General features: G+C 42.6%; 1 protein-coding gene across 1 annotated transcript in view; it reads left to right on the top strand.

Moving 5' to 3' along the window:
* The window catches only part of LOC121284660 (contactin-associated protein-like 5), a 736,588-nt gene that overhangs the window by 517,199 nt on the left and 193,452 nt on the right, over window positions 1-25,937 (top strand). The window lies entirely within an intron of this gene.

Raw genomic sequence — 25,937 nt, 5'->3', positions numbered from 1 at the left:
TACCAGTTACATTCTCCTTTTGTTACAACCCTGCCCACTGCACACCCATCCATTAGACACCCCAACGTTTACACACCCCACCCACTACACACTTAACAACAACAAGAAATTGCATATACATAATGCTTTTAAAATAACCAAATGTCCCAAGGGCTCTCCAACAATTTTCTTTACCATTGACGTCAACCCATATAAGCCTCTTTCTGCCTCTGCCAAAGTGAAGATTCTTCTTCAGGTTCCTTCCTCTTGCTGAAGATTGGATGAAATGTTGCACCTGTCACTTCTGCTGTTAGCAACAGCATTTTTGCAACTAGGTTTCATTGCTAACTATGGGAAGATACATGGTAAGGCCCCAATCATTTCCAAGGTGAGAGACAAGAAGTCTGCTTTGTCAGGAGAGTGCCCTGGATGTGTCACACTTTGTGCGGGTGTCCACCTTCAGGGCCATCCTCTTGCTGGGATCATCTGGCTCTTCCATCATTCCAGACTTCATTGCACTTAGAGGGACCCTATCTACACCAGGCAGAGCTGTTGATATCTTCATTTAGTTTAGCTCGTCAGCCAAGTCAAGGTACCTAATGGTGTGCATGACCATCTACTTGGAGGCATAAGTGAGAGCTGAGCACACTGTGGGACACCAATCAGCCTCACCCATATTCTCAATCTTGTGACAGAAATCCCCAATGTACTCCAAAGTGAAGATTAGCCCCATAGATTACTGCTCCACCCATTCCTGCTCTTGGTGTTGGGCTAACACAAACTGGGGCACAGACTGGTGTAAATCAGTTCCCTTGGTAGGAGATTCCCTTAAAATAACTCCACATGTTACATAGATTACAAAATTAAAACAGTGATTGCCATCAGCATCTGTTGTTTCCTGGAAATAGATTTTGTTTTCAGTGTCTATCTCTGATGAGTATTGGCTACAAGTGATCCAACAAGGTTGTTGATTCGGTGATAGCAATGATTTTACTTAATTCTCATTTCGTTGCATGGATTTAACTTCAAACAAAGCACAAACATTTCTTGAGAAAGTCTAAACTGACAATTATTGATAATGCACTTTTTAAAAAGAAATCATTGTTTTGTGATGTTCTGTGATGCAAACAAATCTATATGTTCTAAGTTGTTCTTAGGTGGACTGCTAATAAAGTTTGAGTGTGATAATAAATAGAATGGGTTCTATGACTTTTAAAAGCAATTATCTTATAGCTTACTTTAATGAGGGCTGTGCACTATGATAAGGCCCGATTTTAATTACTAGTGGGTTGGGATGTGAGGCAGGCAAAAATTCCTTCCAGATATTTGAGCATGACATCTGGGCCATTTTAACACCTGGGCCTCAAGCAGGCCAGGTATGACATCAAGGGCTGATAAGAGGGAGCTGGAATTTATGTTGGAGCTGAAAGACATGGATGTCCAATAGAATGGTTCCCCAGCATAAATGTGGAGGAACCAGTGATTGCAGCAAGAGGAGTAGCCATGCCTGGGGAGATTCATTGCAAGCACAGGAGGTGCATTTTTAGGTCCTCCTAACCCACCATGAAACTTCACAGGAATTATATTTAAACATTAGCTTGCCAACTTCTGGTAACTTTGTCCCTCCAAGTACGTTTTTCTGATGCCTTTAGATATGGGCCTCCCCTTTCCTAATTAAGATAGTGATGTCACGTTAGAGTGCTAATCATTTTCCACCCATGTGACCACTGCTTCTTGAATATTTGCTTTTGTTAAGTTAAAATAGCCGCAGGTGGGAATGTAGCATGAGTCCCTCCCTGGCCACCATTTTGACTATGTAGCATGCCCATGTTGACAGGCTTTGTTAATACTGTTAAAGGCTTGGAAATAGAATTAATACAGAAAAAAAATCCTGCAGGAAAGTCACTTTTGCTACTTGACTGAGGTCTATTGGTCCTTCTGGTGACATTTAACTATAAACTCATCCAGTACTTTGTTCAAGGAGCATTATTCCTTCAAGTTTTCAGCTTCTGTTTGTGTCCCAGGTATAGACAAGTCATTACTCATTGTGATATTGGCTGATACTTTGCATGGCAGAGCTTTGCTTCCTGATTGACGGCTGCAGCTGGCCTGATTTATTCTGATAAGGCCCAATGATGAATTTTCTCCCATGGCTGCTGTGCTGTGGCAGATATGGGCACAGATTGTGACACCAAGGAGTTTATACCCCATTGGGGGAGAAATTGTTCGAATAGCACCACTTCAAGCAACTTTATGCAGTCTTATGTCAACTCATTGAAGTGGTCCTTCAATTATATCAATGAAAAATGCTATGTGGCCCATGCAGATAGTGACCTATGGCATTGACTGCCAAGGGCAATCAAGGTAAGTATACATAGTGTCGCTTCTAGTGGAAACAAACTAGTATGCAAACAAGTTTCTCCTTCATTACATCGCAGTTTGGGGGATATCATTCAAACACCTCATTGACTGTAAGTTACTATTGATTTAAATTACAGTCAATAAATCTTCATAAAATCATTCAGGATAGAAGGAGGCTATTTGACCCATTGTGCCTTTGCCAGTTTTTGAAAGATCTATCCAATCAGTCACCTAAAGGTTTTTGTATGCAGTTGATTACATTACATCTGACTACAATTTTGTGAATAGAGTACACTCAAAACAGTTACAGTTCAATAAGCACTTGGTTGCTTTGCAAACATTATACCCGGTTGAGAAATCACAAAGGCTTTAAATTCTCTTGAGTGAGAAGCCTGGAAAGATTTAACTGCACTGCTTGAAGGAGCTGCTTAACTCCCCAGGGAAGAGTCCCATATCTTGACACATGAGCAGTCAATTTAAAGTCCGTTTGATCGACTCCTAGAAGGATCACAGTAAATATACATGTGAAAGAAAGAAAAGCATTTAATAAGTGACTGAAGCAGTAGGAGAAAAATTCTGACAGTTGCATGCTGAGTGTAAAGACCATTATATCAGGTGAACAGATTACCTACATTACAGCACCTGCCTAATGATTCTGACTATAGTGTTAATCCATTTAGACTCTCAAGCCCATTATATAGGAATGACGATCAGTTGCTATTTAAAAAAAGTTGGTCAAATTTTAATGATTACCCCTTAGAATGCCTTACAAGTGCTTTGTAAAATTTTATTCCCTAAATTTGATGTTGACATCTAGTTGCAGATCATCAGTAATGCAACTGTTTTATTTATAATATACTGGAGGGTGGCTAACATGGATTTTTATTATTTTGAATATTAATTTGGTTGGTTTGGATATGGATGTTAATCTAATAAAGGTTAGCCTTGACTCAGTGACAAGACTCCTTACTCTGAGACAGAAGGTTGTGGGTTCACAGATCCACTCCAAAAAACTTGAGCACATGACCTAGACTGACACTGTAGTGCAGTGCTGAGGAAGTGCTGCACTGTCAGAGTGCTGTGTTTCAGACAAGGGATCAAACCAGTATGCCCTCAGAGATGAGTGTAAACAATCCCATGGCATTAATTAAGAAGTGTCTTGACCAATGTTTATTGCTCAATCAATAATGCTAAAACAAACGATTTGTCATTTGTCTCATTGCTGTTTGTTCTTGCATTGGCTGTTCCAGTTCCATACGTTACAGCAGTGACTGCATTTCAAAAGGGGATTTACAGGCTGTGAAGCATATGTCTTGAAATCAGGAAAGATACTGTATAAGAACATAAGAAATTGAAGCAGAATTATGTCATATGGCCTTTGAAGCGTGCTCTGCCATTCAATATGATTACTGATAATCTCCTACCTCAACTCTACCTCCTGCACTATTCCCATACCCTTACTTCCCTTCATATTCAAAAATCTAAAGCCTTGAACATACTCAATGACTGAGCATTCCAGGGTTAAAGAATTTCACAATGTGGGTTCTTCAGATTTTAATTCCCCTGCACCCCCCACCCCATTCTCAATCTGCTTCCACCTATCTCAAGGGGTTAATATTGAGGTTTTAGACATCGCCACCCACCATCTGCTCCCCCACCTTTGACCACCAACCAGTAGCCATAGCAGCTGCATGGTCATTCAGGGAAAGCCTTTCCTGTTACACTTAAATGCTTTCATTCTCTGAAGATGCTCGGAGGCATATATTTTTGCAATTTATTTTGTCCAGCCATTGGAAAAAGCACAAAGCCCCTGTTTTAAATGTGGCAGCTGGGTCATGGGAAAGCTGATACCTTGAGCTATTTCTGGATCTGTTATTGGTAACCTGCTGGATGTATTTAAAAATAGTGGAGTTCACCTCCCCGGTGATACAGTAGGTTTGCAGTGTTGATATAATTTGCTTAAAAGATCAAACTGCTTAATTTCCTTGATTTAATTAACATTGATTCTAAATGGTTTATTCCTGGGTATGGTTATGTACTATTCAGTGTACTAGAGCACCAAATTGTTGAATTATTGGAATCATTATTCTCGATTCTAATATTATTAGCAACCCCTAGAAACATACAAAGGATAATTGAATATGCCTACTTTACATTACAGCTCCCACATGATTAGAAGTGTTCTGTACAGTTGGATGATTTATCTTCAACTTTCTTTACGTGTCACTTGAACACATTCAAACTGAGATGCTAGAGTGTTCTGAAGAGTAGCATGAGTGTAGGGGCTCTGCAGACAAAACAGCGGTCCTAGGCTGCATTTGATCCTGGAAAATGAGCTGCGATAAGAAATACCATCAAGAAAATTAATGTGCCAAGGCAATGGGTTGTTCTTGGAGGCTGTTTACTAATGGGCTGTTTCTGAAGTGTTATGGCTGACTCGTGAATGTGTGATTAAATTGGTTTCCATGTGGGAAGAAGCTGAAACTTTATTACTTCTTGTAGCCTGAAACTAATTAATCAATTTGTATTCCCTTACAGGATGATTAAAGTCACAGGTAATCGGATTTTGAGCGTATAAATTTTTAGATCGTCGTATTCTGTGCCATTTAGACTGCACTTTGCCATATGATTGCACATTGGATGCTCAATGATTTCTTCAGTAACTAAATATCTGGAGGATATTCAGCTTTGAAATGGTTGTCATTATTGCATCCTGCATGTAAGCCAAAGAGAGAAAAATCTTATTCTGTAGTGCATTTAACATCAAACCTTATGTCTAAAAATTACTGCAAATCTTAATGAAGAAAATAAAGAGCTCCCACTGTGAAAGCCTTTGTATGGCACAGAAGTCACGTAGCGTACTTATCTGCCTTCTGTCTCAGTTCAATTTATTTGACATTTATTAACATACATGTGTAAGATTGGAGTTTTCACTGCAGGACACAAGTTTGCAGTCAAGTGAGTTTAACTTATGATTAAAGTGCCACATGCTGAAGTACAATTGATGCTTGATCAAATTGTTATGCAATTTTTAATAATAACACAGCAATCGATCTTTTGTTAGATAATTACTCATACTGAGAAGCTGACATTAGCAGAGGAGTGCAGCAAATCAACAAGAGAATAAATCTGTCTGGGTTACTTTAGATTCTTTGAGAATTTAATTGAAGTGCCTTCATTTAAAGGAAAATCTTTTTAAAGAGCCATGTTGGGAAATAAGAAAATATTCAGGATAGAAAATCAAATCAGATATTTCACTTTCTCTCCCCCTAATAAATACAGAGGGCAGGATTTCTCGGTAGGCATGTGGGGATGTGATCCTGCACGCTGACGTGTAAAATGATGCGGGATGACATCGGGCAGAACGCCTGATGTCACCCTGCGTCATTTAAATTTTCAGGTCGGCGGGGGCGCAGCTGAGTGAGCTGTGCGCCCACCGACCTGTCAACGGCCAATTGAGGCCATTTAAAAAGTAATTGCACTAGTTAAAGGACCTGCCCCTCCAACCTTAAGGTTGGCGGGCAGGCCGGGAGCCTGGGCGGGAATTAGAAAAAGCATGAAACCTTGTCCCGAGCAGATTTTTAAAGATTTAATAAAAGTTTAATTACAAGTGATGGACATGCCGCAACTCATGTAACAGTGTAAAAATGTTAAAACAGTGTCACGTGAGGGGACATGTCAGGGAAATTTTATTTTTCTAGTTTTAACGTTTTTGAATTTGGCGCCGATCTCCCTGAGGCTGCACTTAGCCTCATGGAGGTGAGTGCACTCTTTCGTGCACATGAGCAAAAGAGCGCATTGTCGGCTTAGGGATCTCCCCCCCTGCCCACACAGGGAGCAAATAATTGGCCAGCCCACATAAGGTGGCGGCGCACCACCAATTGGGGACGCATCCACATGCGCCCACTCCTGAACCTTCCCCCCGACAGGGGAAAATTCTGCCCATATAATTGATGTGTGTGAATATCTCACTCTCTCTCTCTCTCTCTCTCTCTTTCTCTCTCTCTCTCTCTATTTATATTTATTTATTTATATAATAACAAATGTATGTACCAAGTCTTCACACAGTAAGAAAATTCAAAAGATTTCATCAGGTAAAGAAGGAAGCCTTCCAGAAGAAACATTAACAATTAAATTATTAAACATCTATTAGAAGAAGTCATGTGGTGCAGTGAGTAGCATCCCAGCCTCTGAGCTCAATGCTTCTGGGTTCAAGTCCTGCTTAAGAACTTGATGGCTCAGGAAGGTGTGTTCATAATGCAACCAAACCTGTTGAGTATCAACCTGTAAATCCTTCCAACACACCTGTCATAGGCAGGTGGTATGAGCAGGAGTGATTGTTGATCAGCCATATGATGGAAAACTATGCTGTGCCTTGTCTTGGATCGGTTTAGTCATCTGTCACTATATTTGATCTCCATGGGGCCCAGCTTCTTTGCCAAGGTGACTCCCCTTTCCTGCAGGATTGAACCAGAGATGGCAACGGTCTCTGCAACCATGCTCGAAGGCTTTGAACATCCTTTCACAGGGAGATCTCGATGTCAAATGATGGCTTGCCCAGCGCTCCATGATTTCACACTCCTGAATGGTCTAACTCCATGCTGATTGGTCGGCGTGGTCATATGACAAGCTGAGACAAGTTTGGCAAATCCGGAGTTACCAGGACAGAATCTCAGCTTATCACACGCATTGTTCTATGGGGTTTGCTACTCTGCCAGTGGGATTGACTGTCAGCTTTGACATAACCAGAATTTTGTGTCATCAAAGTTTGACTCATTGCGATTTCACTACAGGGCGATTATATAAGAGTGTCAGCCTTGTCTCAGTTGGTAGCACTTGCACCTCTAAATCAGAAAGTTGTGGGTTTAAGTCCCACTCCAGAGACCTGAGCACTAAAATCTAAGCTGGCACTCCACTGCAGTACCAAAGGAGTGCTGGACTGTTGGAGGTGCTACCTTCCAGGTAAGTCGTTAAACTGAAGCCCTCTCAGGTGAATGTAAAAGATTTCATGGTACTTTTTGAAGAAAAGAAGTGGAGCTATCCCTGGTGACCGAGCAAGCATATCTCCTTCAAGCAACATTACAAAAACAGATAATCTGGTCATCATCCTATTGCTGTTTGTGGGAACTTGCTGTGCCAAGGTTAGCTGCCAATGTTCCTACATTACAACAGTGACTACATTTGAGAAGAGCGACATTTGAAAAAAAGTGCTTAGGGACATCCTGAACTTGTGAAAAATGCCATGTAAATGCAAGTCTTTTCTTTACATTCAGTGTGTTAATACAAGACTCTGTTCCACACTTTCTGTACCTCTTATTGTCCATTCTTGTGAACCATAATTGTTTAATTCTTGCCATTATTGTACAAACCTTCTGAGTCTGCCAGTCCTCCTTTGCTCCCAGTGTTACAGCTTAGCCTTTATTATAATTTCCCTATGCCTTAAACTCTTTACGGTGGCTGATCTATCTCGATGTGCCTTTTTTCCACCCTTGCCACCAACAGCATTAGCTGGAGGTTCATCTGTTAAAATTACAGTTTTCAGTACAGGACAATATAATTTAAGCCTTCCCATCAAAGCTCACATTTTTAAATAACATTTCCATTCATCACTTAGTGAACTAAATTCCTGCAACGCAATAAGTCAATGCTTTCCCTGAAGCAGCAAATCCAAACACAGACTGTAATAAATATAAAAACAGAAAACTGCGGATGCTGGAAATCAAAAACAAAACACAGAAATACCTGGGGAAAAATTCTCAGGTTTGGCAGCATCGGCAAAGAAGAGCAAAGTTGACATTTCGAGTCCTCATGACCCTTCAACAGAACTAAGTAGAAATAGGAAAGGGATGAAATATAAGCTGTTTTGAGTGGGGGGTGGGGGGGAGAAGAGGGGGAGGGGGTGTTGTTGGGACAAGCAAGCAGTGATAGGAGGAGATAACCAAATGATGTCACAGACAAAAGAACAAAGAGGTGTTGAAGGTGGTGATATTATCTAAAAGAATGTGCTAATTAAGAGTGGAGAGCAGGACAGACAAGGTAGCTCCAGTGGGGGTGCGGTGAAATAAGCGATGGGTAGAATACATTTAAAAATAATGGAAATAGGTGGGAAAAGAAAAATCTGTATAAATTATTGGAAAAAACAAAAGGGAGGGGGAAGAAACGGAAAATAAAACCTGCAATACCGAAAGACACAGTCTCGCACCAGATTTACACAGCCAAGATTTCAGGTCTCTTTCTCAGCTCAGCTGCTAAATTTCTCCCAAAAAAGCTAATTCTGCCCTGAGCTGCGGATAAAGGGGCCCGGATTTTCCATGCCCGCTGGCATTGGGCGTATTCGGACAATATGGCACGATCGATATCAGGATGGCGTGAAACCAGTTTGCGATCGTCCGCTCACCCTACCGATGGAGGGCCATCAGTGATAAAGCACATCGACGTGGTTCACAACAGCACATAAGCGACGTGCACCTGGCGGGCTGCACTTCGCTTAGGACTTCAAGGTATATTTTGTCTACTTTGCTTTAGTCAGCACTCGCAGTCATCAAGCACCAGGCTTCACAGGCAGCACCACATCACTTATGGCAGGTCTCTAACTACCAGATGAGCCATATGTGGGTGGCTTTTCAGTTGCTGCAGGACCAGGGCTTGCTTGGCGAAGTCGGAGAAGTGGCCTCAGGCAAGGAAAGAGGGTGCAGGATGAGGGCTGTACTAGGGAAAGAGGGCATCCCAGGGCGTGTGCGGGGGCACATGTTAATCTTTGCAAGTGGCGTCAAGATGGTGAGGACTGAGGAGGTAGTCTCCAAAGGAGATGAGGCCAGATGGACATGGGAGGGTATGTGTGTGAGAATGGGAGGTGATGTCCCTTGAGCTGGCAGTGAGTGAGATGCTAGTGAATGTGTATCGGCTTGAGTTTGTGCATTTAAAGTGATAAGATGGTTGTCATACCCTGGCTGCACAGATGAGATCATTCATCCTCTTTCTGCATTGGATGGCCAACCTCTTCTGTGCAGCATTGGCACTGATCACCACTGCCATCACCTACCAAGCCTGGTTGGTCATGCTGCTGCCCATCCATGAAGCCAGAGCTGGGGTACAGGACATCCCAGCGGGCCTCCACTGTGTCCAAAAGGCGTTCCTGTGATGCATCAGTAGACCTGGAGGCTGCAGTCTTTTTGCCTTTTATGAACATCTTCCCTACAGTCATCCTGATCTGGGAGCACTGAGATGTGTGAGCGTGTCTGAACTTTAAATATGGCACTCGGCGTAGTGATTGCATGGCGGGGGAATGAGAGCCTGCTCGCCATGGCAATGGCATGTTTCCTGGGAATGCATAATTAACACCGCGGGTTTGGGACCATACGGTGTGAAAATTGCCATTGCAGCCAGCGGGTAAAACATCGTATTACCTGCCTGCTACCACACTTAGTGCACATCTGGGATGATTCTACCAATCGTTCTTTTGCTGGCGCACCATTACATGCCACCAATTTACGAGCCAATGAAATCAAAGCCGAATTAATTTTGTTCTACATGTTCACTAAGATCATGGAAACAATTTAAGATGAGGAATTTAATCAGGTGATAGGTGATGCATCATGAACAGCCAGCAAACCATCAGTATGCCGACTCTGCCAAAGGATCACCTGAACTCATATTAAACAGATGAGTTCCTGAATCATTTGAGCTTGGATGAGATTTGAGGGGTTTGTTTTATCCTGTTGGTGCTCATTGTGATGTGTTGGGGAGGCAGGGTGAGAAGGGTGGAGGGGAGCTGAGAGATTCTTCTATAAGTTACTGCTTGTTTAGCAGCATTAAAAGGATCAAAGTGAAACCTAGGGGATACCCCCTCAAATTTCTGCCCAAAACTCAGGCTTGCATTCATCCAAAAGAACACCAACCTTTTTTAAGATCCAGCAGTTATGAATATGTCCCAGTGTGAGTAGATGCGATGGACTGTGATCAATTCTCCTAAATTCCTGGGAGGGATGGTGGTGGATAATGTCGCTTGGCCAGTAATCTTGAGACTCAGGCTAATGCACTGGTGGTATGGGCTCAAATCCCATCATTGCAGCTGGTGGAATTTCAATTCAATTAATAAAATCTGGAATTGAAATCTTGTCTTAGTAATGGTGATCATGAAACTATCATTGATTGTTATGACAATCCCACCTGGTTCTCTAATGTCTTTTAGGGAAGGAAATCTGCTCTCCTTAGCTGGCCCGCCTACATACAACTCCAGGCCCATGGCAATGTAGTTGACTCTTAAATGGCCTAGTAAGCCACTCAATTCAAGGGCAATTAGGGATGGGCAACAAATCTTGAACTTGCCAGTGATACCTAACATCCCAACAAACAATAAAAAAAAGCCATACTCCTCCATTTCCATAACCAAAATTTAACATGATTTCCCTGAGGTGGATGAAGTTTGGAGGGTACAGCCATGTGTGCTTATACTCAAGATGGCTGTTTCTTTGCCAGTATAATATTCTTTAAAGAGCTTTGACAGATGAGTCAGGACTTAATTTGCTACTTGAATTCAGCTCTACTCAAACCACCGTGTCACACTCTAGACTCAGAGGCTGCGAGACACAAAGTGGGTGCAAAGTTGGCCTTGGCACTTCCTTAAATGCCACAGGCCAATTGCAGGCACCAAACGTGTGGCCGGGTACAGTAGGTTGGGCAGGGATGGTAAGATGGGCTAGCTCTCCCATTGAGCCTTGAGGAAGGTTGAATCTGCCATGGAGGTAGGTGATTCCAAGAGGGAGGCCCTCCAAAAGGGCAACCTGCAAGCAGAATTATTTTGTGGACCCAGAAACACCACTTCTATTTCTGCTGAACCTGCAAAAAATAAAAATAAAGGCATTTTTTTTACTTTTTTTGAGAATAATTATTCTTCTGAGGACTGGGCCACTAATGTCTGATTAATTTGAGTCCTCACCTGAGAGATGTCCATCTCTTCCCCTTTCTTTGAAGGAACCAACCTCTCCCTTCCATTTGTAGCTCCTCATTCTCATTAGTGCTCGGCGCTTTATTTCACTTTAGCTTTCATCAGGTTATGCCCGTAATGGATGGACTACATGCTGAAGGACAAACAATTAACTCTGATTTGTCCCTTCTGTGTTCCTAGGTGAAAACATGTGGGATACAAATTATATCCAGCACCTCTTCCTCTCCTGACAGAACATGGAGGAAATATTTTTTCAAATATCATATTTTCAATTATCCTATTGAATAAATCCTAGATGTGCTTGCATGCTGTAGGTTGTCCTGTTAATTCCTCAGGACAAATAAATGCATTAATCTGGAAAGTGTATTTAATGTAAATTGAGTTTCACACACAAAGCACTGGAGTGAATCAATTTTCTTTGCTGTGATGACATGACAGAGTGTTCACTCTTGAATAAAACATACTAATGGTTTTTAAACAAGTGACATATATTAGGAATTTTCCAATGAAATGATTCAAGAGTATGCTTACACTGTATTCTTCATAAGATTAGTAGCGCCATGATGAATTTAAATAGGAAACCAATGTTGTGCAAGTGCAGAATATATCTCTAAGCAATAATAATTTTAAAAAGTGGTTTACAAAGTTTTCTTGGATGCCTTTGAATAGGACGTGATTGAGAAAAAAACTTTATTTTCATTGGCTTTATTGAATTTTGAGAAACATCAAATGAACAGAGATTCCTACTTAGGAGCATTTTACTGTTCCTTGGATCAGTTCATAGTGACACGTGGAGGTAGATCAATTGTTGTGAAGGATTGAGACTTGAATATGGCTGAAAAGAGAGACATGTTGCTGAAGCTTTTTTGTCTTGCACTCATCAGGAAACACAAGAATGCCAAAATTTCAAACGATCACAACAATTTACACGAGATAAGTGTTTTCCCCTGTAAACTATTGTGCACGCTGGGTGTTGGGTGCTGTCAGTGTATGTATGGAAGCCTATGACATGGTTAGCATCCTGATTCCTTAAAAAAACCTCCCCTTCCCATTCTCCAGCAGCCACGTGAACTCTAAGGAGCGGCAACACATTTAAGTTGGAATCATTTAGGACTAAGATGAGGAGAAATTACTTCACTCAAAGGGTTATGAATCTTTGGAATTCTGACCTCCTAAGGAAATCAAAACTATAAGTTGCCCACATTTACCATGATTTCCATCACGTCGTATCTCACCTGCCTTTTGTATAAGGTTTTCAGCTCAGTCAGAAACTTGTTGCGGGTATGTAACAAAACCTCACTCAGAACATGAGCTGGCATAGTGGATAATAGACCCATGTTCCTCTGAAAAAAGAAATGCTTGACATTTAACCCTATTGCATAACCACACTTGCCCTGTGTATGATCAGTCTTGCCCCCCTCCCACGCCATGCACATCCTCCCCACCTTCCCTGTTCCTTAGAGTCTGTTATTGAATTAGTCCATCTGCACAAGCCATCTAGTACAATGGAGGACCCAACAATATTTGAATTCACAGACCCCCATGCACAATTACCCAATCACAGCCTTTTTGCTTAATCTTCTGATAGAGGTCAATAATCAGAGATAGAGCTTCCAAGGAGGTATCTGTTTGGCTACACTACACAGGACGGATGAGGTTTCCAAAACCAGATAAACATAACAACTTTAATTTTTCATTAATAACATGTCCCTGCTCATTTGACAGAGTCACATGAGCTGACAAGTTTCATCACATTTTTATTTTTTTCTGCTCTGTGCCTCAGGGAGATTATGATGCGCGCACTTGTGCACATGCGCAAAGGTTGCTCTTACCAGGCTCGCACTCCCCCTCCCACACCACCCACCCCCCCAACCGCACAGGTAGCGCTGAGCGCTGCTGCTCGTGTTTCACGCTGGGCAGGCCTTAATTGGCTCACCAGCATGAAATCGCGGCCCAGTGCTGAGTGAAGGAGGTGGTCAGCTTCCCGACCGCTCCACCCGGCCCCACCGAGCCCACCTGACATGGGTGAAATTCTGCCATTGGGTGAGTGTGAAATTTTATTCGATATGAAGTTACTTGTGATGTTTACTATATGATGCCAGCTGTGGCTCAGTTGGAGGCACTCATGCCTCCGATTCTCAAGGTTGAAGTCCCATTCCAGGACTTGAGAACAAAAGTCAAGGCTGATAACCTAGTACAGCACGGGAGGAATGCTGCATTGCTGGGGGTGTCCTCTTTTGGGTGAGATGTTAAACTGAGACCCTGTCAGGTTCATGTAAAAGATCCCATGACACTATTTCATAGAAGAGTAGGGTAGCTATTTCCAGGAACTTAGTCAAAACTTATCCCTCAACCAACATCACCAAAAAAAGGTTGTCTGATCCTTATCACATTGCTATTTGTGGGAACTTCCTATGCACAAACTGGTTGCCATGTTTCCTACATTAAGAGTGTGACTACATTTCAAAAGTACTTAATTGGCTGTAAAATGCTTTAAGCCATCTAGAGGTCATGAAAAGTGCTACATAAATACAAGTCTTTTTTGAGGGCATTATATAAATTCAATCAATTCGGGCTGAAGTTGTAATGCTGTTTCTTGACCCACCAGTTCCGATATTTGGATTTCTTAATCACGCCACTTGGGCTGCTTGCTGGTCATGAATCACTCAAATCGCATTTTTATTATCTAGGATCCCAAAAATTTTAAGAATGTTTTGAGGATAGCATTGCAGGATTATGATTGATTTTCCATGAAAATTATAAAACGATAGCCTTGGATCTTCAGTGAAGGCAGTTTAGGGTGAGTATCAGCAGATTCACAGCTTCAGTATTGTAGTTCTTCTATGATCCAGAGTCTTTATTAGAGCAGCTCACCACCGGCAGGGTGACACTGATGAATTCAGGCTCCGATGGACAACTGAATCTGCACTCATGTCTGAACTCTGGGTATCTCTAAAATTGCAAGATTATAAAAAGGATGGGACAGAGTAGAACAAACAGACGTGGGGCCTTGTATTGGGAAGAGGGATGCTATCTGGGGACTGGTGCATATTGCAGTAATTCACGAGCATCAGAGGAGCTTGAGGTGACCGTGAAGGAATCCATTACTCATACCTGTGAGGTTGTGCATGACAACTGCACAGCATTGAGTGTGTGATAACACCAGTGTCAGTTTCAATGGAGCGCCTAATAACAGAAATCCTAAACACCAGTGGAATATTTCTCATGAAGGCTGACGCTGTTGTCCTTGGACTCCCATCCATAGAAATCTGGCTGACTTGAACTTGCTAGAGAGTCACAGAGCGATGGAGAACAGAACGGGAGCCATTTAGCCTATTGTGTGTGATTTTTGAAAGAGCTATCTAATTGGTTCCTCTCCCCTTTCCCCATAGCCCTGCATTTTTTTATTTTCAAGTGTATATTTGATACCCTTTCAGATATTACTATTGTAGTCATAGAATATTTGTAGCACAGAAGCTGGCATTTCAGCCATAGTGTCCATGATTACTCTCTGCAAGAGCTACTCAGCTTATTCCAGTCCACACCTTTACCCTATAGCCCTGTATTTTTTTTTCTCTTCAGATAATCAGCCAAGCCCCTTTTGAAATCCACGATTGTATCTGCCTCCACCACACTCTTAGTGCATTGCAGATCTTAAGCACTCCCTGTGTAAAAAATGTTTTTTCCTCATGTTGCCCCTCCCCCCCCTTCTTTTTGCCCATCACCTTAAATCAGTGCCCTTTGGTTCTTGATCCTTCTGCCAGTGGGAAAATATATTTTCTCTATCAATTATTACCAGAGCCCTCATGATTTCCAACAGGCTGGTCCAGTGAATGTTGCTATTGTAGCAGTGTGCGTGCCCACATCAGAGCACCCTGGTGAAGAAGTGGAGACAGAGTGCCAGAAATTGGAAGAATGGATAGGAAAGGGAAAATGAAGCAGTTTCTTGGTGAGCTTGGGAGGCAGGAATGCGGTAGTCAATGAAGGCAAAGGTGGAAACAAAGTTGGAGCCATGCACTGGGTGTCAGAAACAATAGAGGAGAGATATTGGTTAAACACAAGGACCCAACAAATAGGAACAAGAATGAACCATATGCCCCATCGAGCCTGCTCTGACATTCAGTACGATCATGGCTGATCTTGGACTTCAACTCCATTTTCCCATCCGCTCCTCATGTCTCTTAATTCCCTGAGAGACCGAAAAATCTGTCTATCCCAGCCATAAATGTCATCAACGATCCACAACCCTCTGGGGTAGAGAATTCCAAAGATTCATAACCCTTTGAGTGAAGTAATTTCTCCTAATCTTAGTCCTAAATGACTGGTCCCCTTATCCTGAGATGGTGCCCCTCTGTTTTAGATTCCCCAACCAATGGAAACAATCTCTCAGCATTTACCCTATCAAGCCCCTTCAGAATTTTGTAGGTTTCATATAGATCACCTCTCATTCTTCTAAACTCCAGAGAATATCAGCCCAGTTTACTTAGTCTCTCATCATTGAACAACCCTCTCATCCCAAAGACCAATTTAGTGAATCTTTGCTGTACCATCGAAACGAAAACTGCACACAGTATTCCAGATGTGTTCTCACTAAAACTCTGTACAACTGTACCAAGACTTGTCTATTCTCATTCTTCAATCTCCTTGCAATAAAGGCCAACATGCTATTAGCCTTCCTAATTGCTTGTTGCACCTGCATGCTAACTTTCTGTATGTGCATACCCAAGTCTCTTTGAATATCAACACATATAAGTTTCACACCTTTTAAAATATATTCGTTTTTTCTATTCTTACGACTTAAGTGAATAACTCTATGCTTCCCTGCATTATACTCCATCTGCCATCTTGTTGCCCACACACTTAATCTGTCTATATCTCTTCGTATCCTCCCTGTGTCCTCCCCATGGGTTATCTTTTCACCGAGCTTGGTATCATCAGCAAACCTTTATACATTACTGTCTGTTTCTTCATCTAAGGCATTAATATAGGTTATAAATAATTGAAGCCCCAGCACTGATTCTTGTGGCACTCCACTATTCATTGCGTGCCAACTTGAAAGAGCCCGTTTATGCCCACTCTCTGCTTTCTATCTGTTAACCAAACCTCTATCCATGCTAAAATATCACCCCCAACTCCATGAGTCCTTATCTTGCTGACTAACATTTTTTGTATTGTTAATGGGTATTCGGGTATACTACATCCACTGGTTCCCCTTTATCTACCCTACTAGCTACACCTTCAAAAAACTCTAATAAATTTGTCAAACAGGATTTCCCTTAGCCATGCTGACTTATTCTAATCATACTATGCTCTTCTAAGTACTTTTCTTGCTGAATTTTATTTATCAATTGAATATATTTTTGTTGAGCATTTTGGATTGTTTCTTAACCAGTTCTCCCCTCATATCTATATAATTGGCTTTGTTTAAGATTCTTGTTTAGAGTATGTCACTTTCAAATTTAACATTGAATTCAATGGTATCATGATCAATGTTTCCCAGTGGATCTTTTACTATGACATAACTAATTAACCCTGCTTCATTGCACAATACTAGATCTAAGATAGTTTTATCTTGAGTCGGTCCCACAATGTATTGCTCCAAGAAACTGTCACCTAAGCATTCTACAATCTCATCTTCTAGACTACCCTTGCCAATTTGATTGTCATAGTCTATATGAAGATTAAAGTTCTCACAATTATTACATTGCCTTTGATACAAGCTCCAATAACTTTTTGATTAATGCTCTGTCTAAAGATATAACTACTGTCAGGGGGCCCATAAACTACTCCTACCAGTGCTTTCTGACTCTTGCTATTCCTAATTTTCACCCATACTGATTCTACTTCATGGTCTTCAGAGGCCAGATCCTTTCTCAAAATGTCCTTAGATAATCCTTAACTGTCAGGGCTGCCCCTCCTCCTTTGTTATTCTGTCTGTCTTTCCAAAATATTGTGTACAATGGAAAGTTTATTTCTTGTTCACCTTGTAACCATGTCTCTGTAATGGTGATTAGATCTAAATCATTTACTTTAATTTGTTCCACTAGTTCATCTATCTTAATACAGATGTTTCATGCATTCAGATAAAGAACCTTGAATTTCATTATTTTACTTCTATTCCTTGCAATGAACTTATTTACCAATGTACAATTTTTGTTAAGCTTTCTGTCCCGTTCTACATTTCTTCACCTCCATTGCTATGCTGCTTTGATGCCTTGACCTTTCTCTTTGGATTTCTAAAGCTCCCTTCACCCGAACACTACCCCAGCTCTATTAGTCTAAAGCACACAGCCCTAGCTATATAATTGGCCAGAACACTGGTTCCAGCCCAGTTCCCATCCCACCGGAATAGTTCACCCTTCCCTGAGCACTGGCACCAGTGCCCCATTAATTGAAACTCCTTCCTCACACACACCACTCTTGGAGCTATGCATTTAATTCTCTAATCTGCTTGACGCTTTGCTAATTAGTGCATAGCTCAGGTAACAGTCCAGAGCTGATTACCTTTAATGTTCTGCATTTTAATTTGGACCATAACTCCTCAAGTTCTCTTAACAGATCATCATTCCTGGTTCTACCTGTGCCATTGGTTTCCATGAGGGCCACAACTACTGGGTTCCCCCCCTCACACTCCATGTTCCTCTCCAGCCCTAAGGAGATGCCCTTAACCCTGGCACTGGGTAAACAACACAATCTTCAGAGCTCAAGGTCATGGCTGTAGAGAACAGAAACCATCCTCTTAGCTATACTGTCTCCTATCATTACCACATTCCTCTTCGCTCCCCCAACTTGAATGGCATCCTTCACCATGGTGTCATGGCCAGCCCACTCATCCACCTTGCAGTCCTTCCCCTTATCCAAACAGGTAGCAAACACCTCGTACCTGTTGGACAAAGTCAGGGGCTTAGGCTCCCCATCGCTACATGTTGATTCCCTTTACCTGTCTGATTCGCAGTCGCACCATTTACCAACTCTAAGGTTCTGCCTAAACTAAAGGGTATGACTTCCTCCTGGAATAAAGTATCCAGGTAACTCTTCCCCTCCCTGGTGCCTGCACTGTCCGCAACTCAGACTCCAGCTCAGCAACTCTGAACCGAAGTTGCCTAAGCTGCAGACACTTACTGGGATTGCAGTTCATTCCACAGATTCCCATATGCTGCTGTCACATCACATCACCGGCCCTGTCATTTCTTTTAATTTAATTCACCAATTAGTTAATAATTTACACAAATAAAGCAATAGAAAGTTACCCTGACTGAGCTTGAAAACAAAGGAAGAAAACTCACCAACTACTGGAGGCTGAATGAAAAAAAGAAAAAGGATCACCTCTTTGTCCCTCCACCCAATTCCCACCCGAGCTAAATTCCCAACTGTACGCTCTCTCTACATCTCAGTCTGGCATAGCCCCCCTCCCCGTGCGTCCCCTTACTCCATGCAGGTTGGAAATCCTGTCTCTCTGTTTAGGTTCTGTAGCAGAGAGAAGCTGCATCTCAACACCTGGTTTAAGCACAATCAGAGGAAATGGTCACAGGGGGATCCAAAGATGATCCAAATTGAATACGTCCTTGTCAAACAGAAATATCAAAACAGCATTAAGTGGGTACTCTGCACGACGTTAAATATAAGATCATCAGTAATTAACTCAATATGGAATTTAGGAGAAAATTCTTTACCCAGAGTAGTTACATTGTGGAACTTGCTACCACGGAAGGGCAAATAGCACAGAGGCCTTTACAGGGAAGTTAAATGAGCTCATGAGGGAGAAAGGAATAGAAGGATATCCTGATTAGCATTCAATAAAGTAGATTTGGGGGAGGTTTGTGTCGAGGAAACACCAGTCTAGACCTGTAGGTGGATGACCTATTTCTGAGCTATAGGGCTGAATTTTCTGCCTACCGGGTGGGTTGGCCCGACCCAATCTCCAGCGGGCGGGGAGCCAATCCCCGCTGGAGAAGCGGGCCCTGCCGCCATTTTAAGTGGGCGGGCCAATTGAGGAAGCTATGCGCTTCCTGTGCGGGCGCGGGGGGGGTGGTATTTCCCAAATGCGGGAGTGTGCTGTTTCGCACATGCGCATGAAACAACACACATCTCCCTGAGGCTAAGTGCTGCCTCAGGGAGATCACTGACAGTTTTACAATGTCTAAAAATAGAAACATTAAAAAATCATTAACATGCCCCCCTCATGTGACAGTGTCACACGAGATGGGACACGTTAATAAATATCACAAAAACTTTAATAAACTTTTTTAAAACCGACATGAAACCTCATCCCACCGGTGGATGAGGTTTCATGTTTTATCTATTCACCGCCGGGGCTCCTGGCCTGCCCGCCAGCCTTAAGGTCAGACAGGCAGGGCCTTTAATTGTTTTAATTATCCTGTCAATGGCCTCAATTGGCCATTGACAGGTCGGCGGGCCCACAGCTGATTTTGCTGCAGCCCCCGCTTTCCTGAAGACTTAACTGGGGAGGGGTGACGTCGTGGGTTCCCCCCAATGTCATCCCGCGTCGGTGAGCGGGCCCCGCCCCCTGCTCGCCAACGGAAAAACTCAGCCCATAATTTCAATGTAATTCTGTATAAACTAGTTTGCTCCCTCCTGCCACGTCTGCTGCGCTGCTAATGCCCTCCCAGGGAGGAGGTCATTAAGGAACAAAGGTGGAAATCTTCCTCAGTACTGCATCATGTCATAGCCTTTGCTGTTTAGCAGTTAGAAAAACCACAGGTTCTGGTTATGTCACTGCTCCAGAGACAGCAAAAGCTGAATTTTCAAAGGGAGCCAGGGTCAGGACTGGGGTCAGGATTGGAGGCCTGCAATTTGGCCCTGCTGGCCGTTATGTTGGCGTGTTGCCAATGTTCCCACAAAGTGGCAGATAGCAAATTCATAACAGCTTAATGTAATTAAGGCGCCCATTAAGGCACTGTTCCCACGCCAACTGGGATTTTCCATCACCATGGGCGGCATTTTCCCGTCGGCGAGCAGGGGGCGGGGCCCGCTTGCCAACGTGTAAAATGACGTGCGGTGACGTCAGGCGGGTGTCCTGATGTCACCGCGTGTCATTCTGATCCTCAGTTCAGCGGGCACGCAGCGGGGTCAACTGTGTGCCCGCCGAACTGTCAAAGGCCTATTCAGGCCTGTTAAAAACTAATTAAAGTACTTAACGGAGCTGCCTGACCATCCTTAAGGTTGGGGGGGGGCAGGTGAAGAGCCCAGGCGGCTTTCCCATTTTTCATGAAACCTCATCCACAGGCGGGATGAGGTTTCTTGAAGGATTTATTAATTAAATGAAAATTTTTGAAAAAAATTGTCACACACTGTCACATGAGGGGACACGTTTTAAAAGTATTTTTTCCCCTGTGCCTCAGGGAGATCTCTACTTTCCTTAGCGCGCATGCACAAAAGGGCGCAGGGAGCCATTCAGGGAATCCCCCCTCCCCCGCCCGCACAGAGAGTGCTCAGTGCTTCTGGGCGCACGTCAATATGGACAGGCCTTATTTGGCCTGCCCCCATAAAATGGCGGTGTGTTTCCGATCGGGTTTGCGCCTGCCCCCGCACAACACCCCCACCCCCCCCCCCACCTCATCTCTGTCCCATATGGGCAACACACATTGGCCTGCAGCACATTCAGGCCAACCTGGGTGGGCTCAGGTTGGGAAGTGGGGGCGACAACCATGTTTGAATCTTCAAGAGATCCCCTCCTGCACCCGCAACGGCCACTAGGCCACAGCTACAACCTCTGGATGTCTAATGTCCTGCCAAGGTCATGTGGCCATTTCAAAAATAAAACATACTTACCTGGCCTTCCCCCCTCTCTGTCCTTAGCTCAGTGGAGCTTCTGATCTGTGCATTCTAAAGGGTTTCCCTTTGGCCCTCCATCATCGGGATCCTGCTCCCCCCCATCCCTAATTGGACATTTAATTGTCCATTCCTCTAAAAGTAGAGGTAAGCATGTCTGGAACATACCACGTGAGTCTGGGGCATGGATCTGGACCCCACATCATCTTCCTGCTTCTGGAATAAAAATTCAGCCCCATTTCTCAACACTCCATATTATTTAATTTTCCACTTATTAGTGATTCTACTATTCTTTTTAAGACTTAAGTATGCTTTTTAAATATTTATAGTCTCTGTAAAGCCTTCAAAAGCTTCCCCTCATGTGGCAACTTACCTTAAAAAATTGCTGCATTCCATCATACTTTTCAGCCCTCTAAACATTATAGACCTGAAACTGTTTCCTTTTCAGTCACCCTCAACAGCAAGTCCTAATAGAGTTACAGGATGGATACGCTATCCAAAAAAAAACTCAACAAGGTGAGCTCAATTAATGGGCTTGTTACTTATGGTGCAAAAGTCATTAATAACTATCCAATTTAAAGATTAACATGTAAGGATACTTGGTGCTCTTCAAAGAAGCACAATATTTTGAGACCCTGTCTCGCTAGCTGAGCCTCACAAATAGTGGGATGCTCACTTAGTATAAAACTGCAGCTGCAGAGCCTCAGATTGTTCCTCTATTAAGTGACAGGGTTGTCTAGTGATGCAGACCTTTGGGGGGGCTTCACTCCCTGCTGGAGCAGTGTCATCTTTCTGGGGACCTATGGGAAGCTCACCGCTCCAATCCTATCCCAGCAAGATTCAGCCTGGCCTTCTAGTCTCTTGATGATGTGAAACACCACTAAAATACCAAAGGGCAACTATTTTCAACACTCCCCCTGCCGAGGCTATGTGCTTCAACAAGGTCAATGGTGGGTGCTATGGATGGACACCTTCTGGCACTAGTGCTGGGATATGCTCACTTGAGGATTTTCAGGGCCATAGTCTTTGTGGTCCTGTCGAGACTATGAGGATGAAATTCAACTTCAGCTGGGGATACCGAATGGGTGGTAGTGGATCAGTCATCCATTATGCGCCCCACCTGATTATACTTTCCATTACCTTCAACACAGTCCAGGGTGGGACCAGAAAAATCCCAGCCTCGCAGTGTTTAAAAAGAGAGGTGCGGGGCTGGTGAGTGGGTGACAAAGTGCAACTTTGATTTCATGCTGGTCCAGTGAATATGTATCCATTGGTGTCTGGGTGCATCTGTTCTGAATCATGTCAATCTCCTGGAAAGTAACTGGACCCAGCGGGTCTACTTGAAGTAGGGTGATGCTCTTGGTCAGCAAATGGGGAACATACAGGTTATCCCTATTGGTCTATTATCGGTGCATTTCCCCGTGCCCTGAGATCGGTGAATACATAAACCAATCCTTTTGACGACTTACAGAAGAAAAATATATTGTTTTCATTCAATGTGAGAAGGCAGTAAGGCTTTGGCAGATTTGTCTTTAGTCTCATAACATTTTATTTTGCGGCTTTGACATTAAAATGTAAATACCTAAAATAATAACTCTGATAATTCTCTTCATAATTTTACGGTTCATGTCTTCATCTTATTATTACAGACACAACTCTCCCAATTGGTTATCGATGTTCAAGAGTTTTCCCACTGTAAACATGATGGTTCTTTCAAAAGCCCAGAATTACCCCTTTATTCAAAACTTGTTTTTGGATAAATAAATCATTTCATGCAGCATGGTGTTTCTAATGTTTGGTACTCTTAAGCGGATACTCCGGATAAGGAATTTCAAATGGCGGGAATTTACTTACTTAATTAACATGAGTGCACTGCATCTGGAATAAGAAATGTCCCTGTAGAACTGACAAGGTTAATGCAAGTGCAACTGTTTTCCTTTATTGTCTGTTAGACTGATATCTGCTGGCAAAAATTCATTGGCATGTATTCTTGATATCTATCGAAGCACAGACTTAATGCAGCAAAGCTGGATAAGAGGCTTATTTGCAAAGCAACAAAAAAACTAATCTGCAAGTGTGTTTTTATAACGACATACTTATTTTTATTAAAAATATAATTTGTGCAGCTTTATTTAAGGTCAAAGCATGTCAAAAGAAGGAGCTGGAAGTAAAATGCTTCAGAGGAGAAAACAGTTGAAATATATTTTGTGAAACACTAGATGCCTAAAGGGATTATTGCAAGTAGTATTTATAATAGAGTACATTAATCACTGAGCTTTAGCTGTTCAATTTTATTGCCTTTCTTAAGCTTTATAAATACCTGCATACATCAACACAACAGAAAAGGGAATTGAGCTTTATTCTAAAGATTTTAATAGTTCTATTGCTTGTGTAGTTTCCTACTTCACTAATTCTGCAGAGGCTTTTAATAATAATGCATTTAATAGTATTTAAATAATATTAAAATTGAAATTTTGTGTCTTAAATTTTATTGGGTTCAATTTTTCACACATGCCACTGTTTACAAATGCAGTTGTGTAAAAGTGGAGGCGATGCTACTCTTTAAGTTATTTGCTAGCGCATTGTACCAGGGGAAAGTTAATTGGAACAACCCCGTCTCAGCTGGCATTAAAGTTACTGCGCACTTAAGATTTGCTTCTTAGTGCCTCAGCACGGTATACCACAGAATCACAGAATTCTAACGGCACAGAAGGAGACCATTCAGCCCATCGTGTCTGCACCGGCTCTCTGAATGAGCATGATGACCTAGTGTCATTGCCCTGCTTTTTCCCCGTACCCTTGCACATTGTTTCAATTCAAATAATCATCTAACGTCCTCTTGAATGCCTTGATTAAACCTGCCTCTGCCACACTTCCAAGAAGTGCATTCCACACCCAAAGCACTCATTGTGTGAAAAAGTTTTTTCTCAAGTCACATTTGTGTCTTTTGCAAATCACTTTAAATCTGTGCCCTCTCATTCTTGATCCTTTTACGAGCAGGAAGAGCTTCCTCCTATCTACTCTCGTCCAGCCCCCTCACAATTTTGTACATCTCTATCAAATCTCCTCTTAGCCTTCTTCTCTCCAAGGAGTCCCGACAGTCCCAACCTCTCCAATCTATCTTTACCACCACAGGGTGATAAACCACAGCTTTAGTCCCAGGGCCCCAAGCTGCTTATTTCAGCTGCATCACTTTGGTGGGATGCTGAGCAGAGATACTTCCTTATCAGAAAGGGAGACATGGAGAATTTAATGCTACTAATTTAATTCTACCTGCCTGAAGGAAGATGAGCAGGTTAAAAATGAATTAAGTGCCCACTCAGATCCTGACCATTCCCAATGTCAACTGGCAGGAACAAAAACAAAAATTGTTGGAAAAGCTCAGCAGGCCTGACAGCATCTATGGAGAGAAAGACGGAGTTAATGTTTCGAGTCTGAATGACTTCTTCAGAACGTCATGCAGACTCGAAACATTAACTCTTTCTCTCCACAGATGCTGTCAGGCCTGCTGAGCTTTTCCAGCAGTTTTTGTTTTTGTTTCAGATTTCCAGCTTCCGCAGTATTTTGCTTTTGTCAACTGGCAGGGTTGTGTAGGCAGGTGAAATGCCCTCGTAAAGCAGGTGAGAGCCTCATAACTTCATGCAAATTGTTGGGCCTGTCATGTCAGCAGGACTCCATTGTGGTTTTAGCTGAGAAGTTAAGACGAGCAGCCAGCCTGGCTTTCCTGCTAGGCAGAGGCAGGCCTGAATATGGAAGAGGCTCTGCTGGTTAAAATGTTTGGTTTGTGGGGTTCAGGAGGAGCAGGAGTGCTCTCCCAGGCCACACAAGGAAAATCAAGGCCTCCCCTGACCCAGATACCCAGGCCTCCTTTCCATCCCATGCAATCCTTCCAGTATCTCATTCCCGTCACTTACTGAGAAGTCTGCCCAAATTTCACTTGCCAACAGCTGCGCCGAACCATCTATTTGCACATTCTGTCCAGGAAGCGAACGGGTGGCATTTCAATGAGGCCCGAGAGTTAAAACATCCTGGGCCTGACATTTAGACCGGGCAGCATGTTTCACACTCTCCCCACTCCCCGCCAACCCAAATCTCACTCTAGTTTAAAATTGATCCCTGGATCTGTCTTATTTATCTCCTTATCATTTGGACATTGGCAAGATCTAGGACTATTTTGTCAACCTGTCACTTCCCCTAACCCAGAGAACATGCATTTTAAAAAGCATTGGGAAGGTAAAAACACAAGGAAGTCTTTTAAAAATATTCACAGCAATCACATTACCTAACTCCCTCAAAAAATAAACCCAGGTCCCAAACGACATGAGCCCATCATTTAAACATAATTTTAAAATGTCTGTTACAGACACCAGTGTCAGAACATTTAAGACATTGATATGACATTCCGCTATCTGCTATTTTAAGATGTGGTTAAACCATTTACAATACACAGGTTAACAAATGCATTAAAAATATTGACAGAGGAACGCGGTGCATATGAGTTTAATCTTTCATCTCAAACACTCATTTCCAGTCTTGCATTCTTACTCAATTGAACAATGAGAAAGTAATAAAAATAAAAATACCTAGAAAAACTCAGCAGGTCTGACAGCATCTGCGGAGAGGAGCACAGTTAACGTTTCGAGTCCGTATGACTCTTCACCAGGACTAAGGAAAAATAGAAGAGAGGTGAAATATAAGCTGGTTCAAGGTTTGGGGGGTGGGGGGGGTGGGACAAGTAAAGCTGGATAGAGGGCCAGTGATAGGTGGAGATTGCCAAAAGATGTCACAGACAAAAGGACAATGAGGTGTTGATGGTGGTTAGAGAAAGTTGAGAAAGTAATGTTTTTTGCAACAGGAT

The sequence above is a fragment of the Carcharodon carcharias genome, chromosome 12 (assembly GCF_017639515.1).
Source record: "Carcharodon carcharias isolate sCarCar2 chromosome 12, sCarCar2.pri, whole genome shotgun sequence".
In the NCBI taxonomy this organism is placed as follows: domain Eukaryota; kingdom Metazoa; phylum Chordata; class Chondrichthyes; order Lamniformes; family Lamnidae; genus Carcharodon; species Carcharodon carcharias.
The sequence above is the reverse complement of the archived record's forward strand: the minus strand, read 5'-3'. Positions and strand labels throughout refer to the sequence as shown.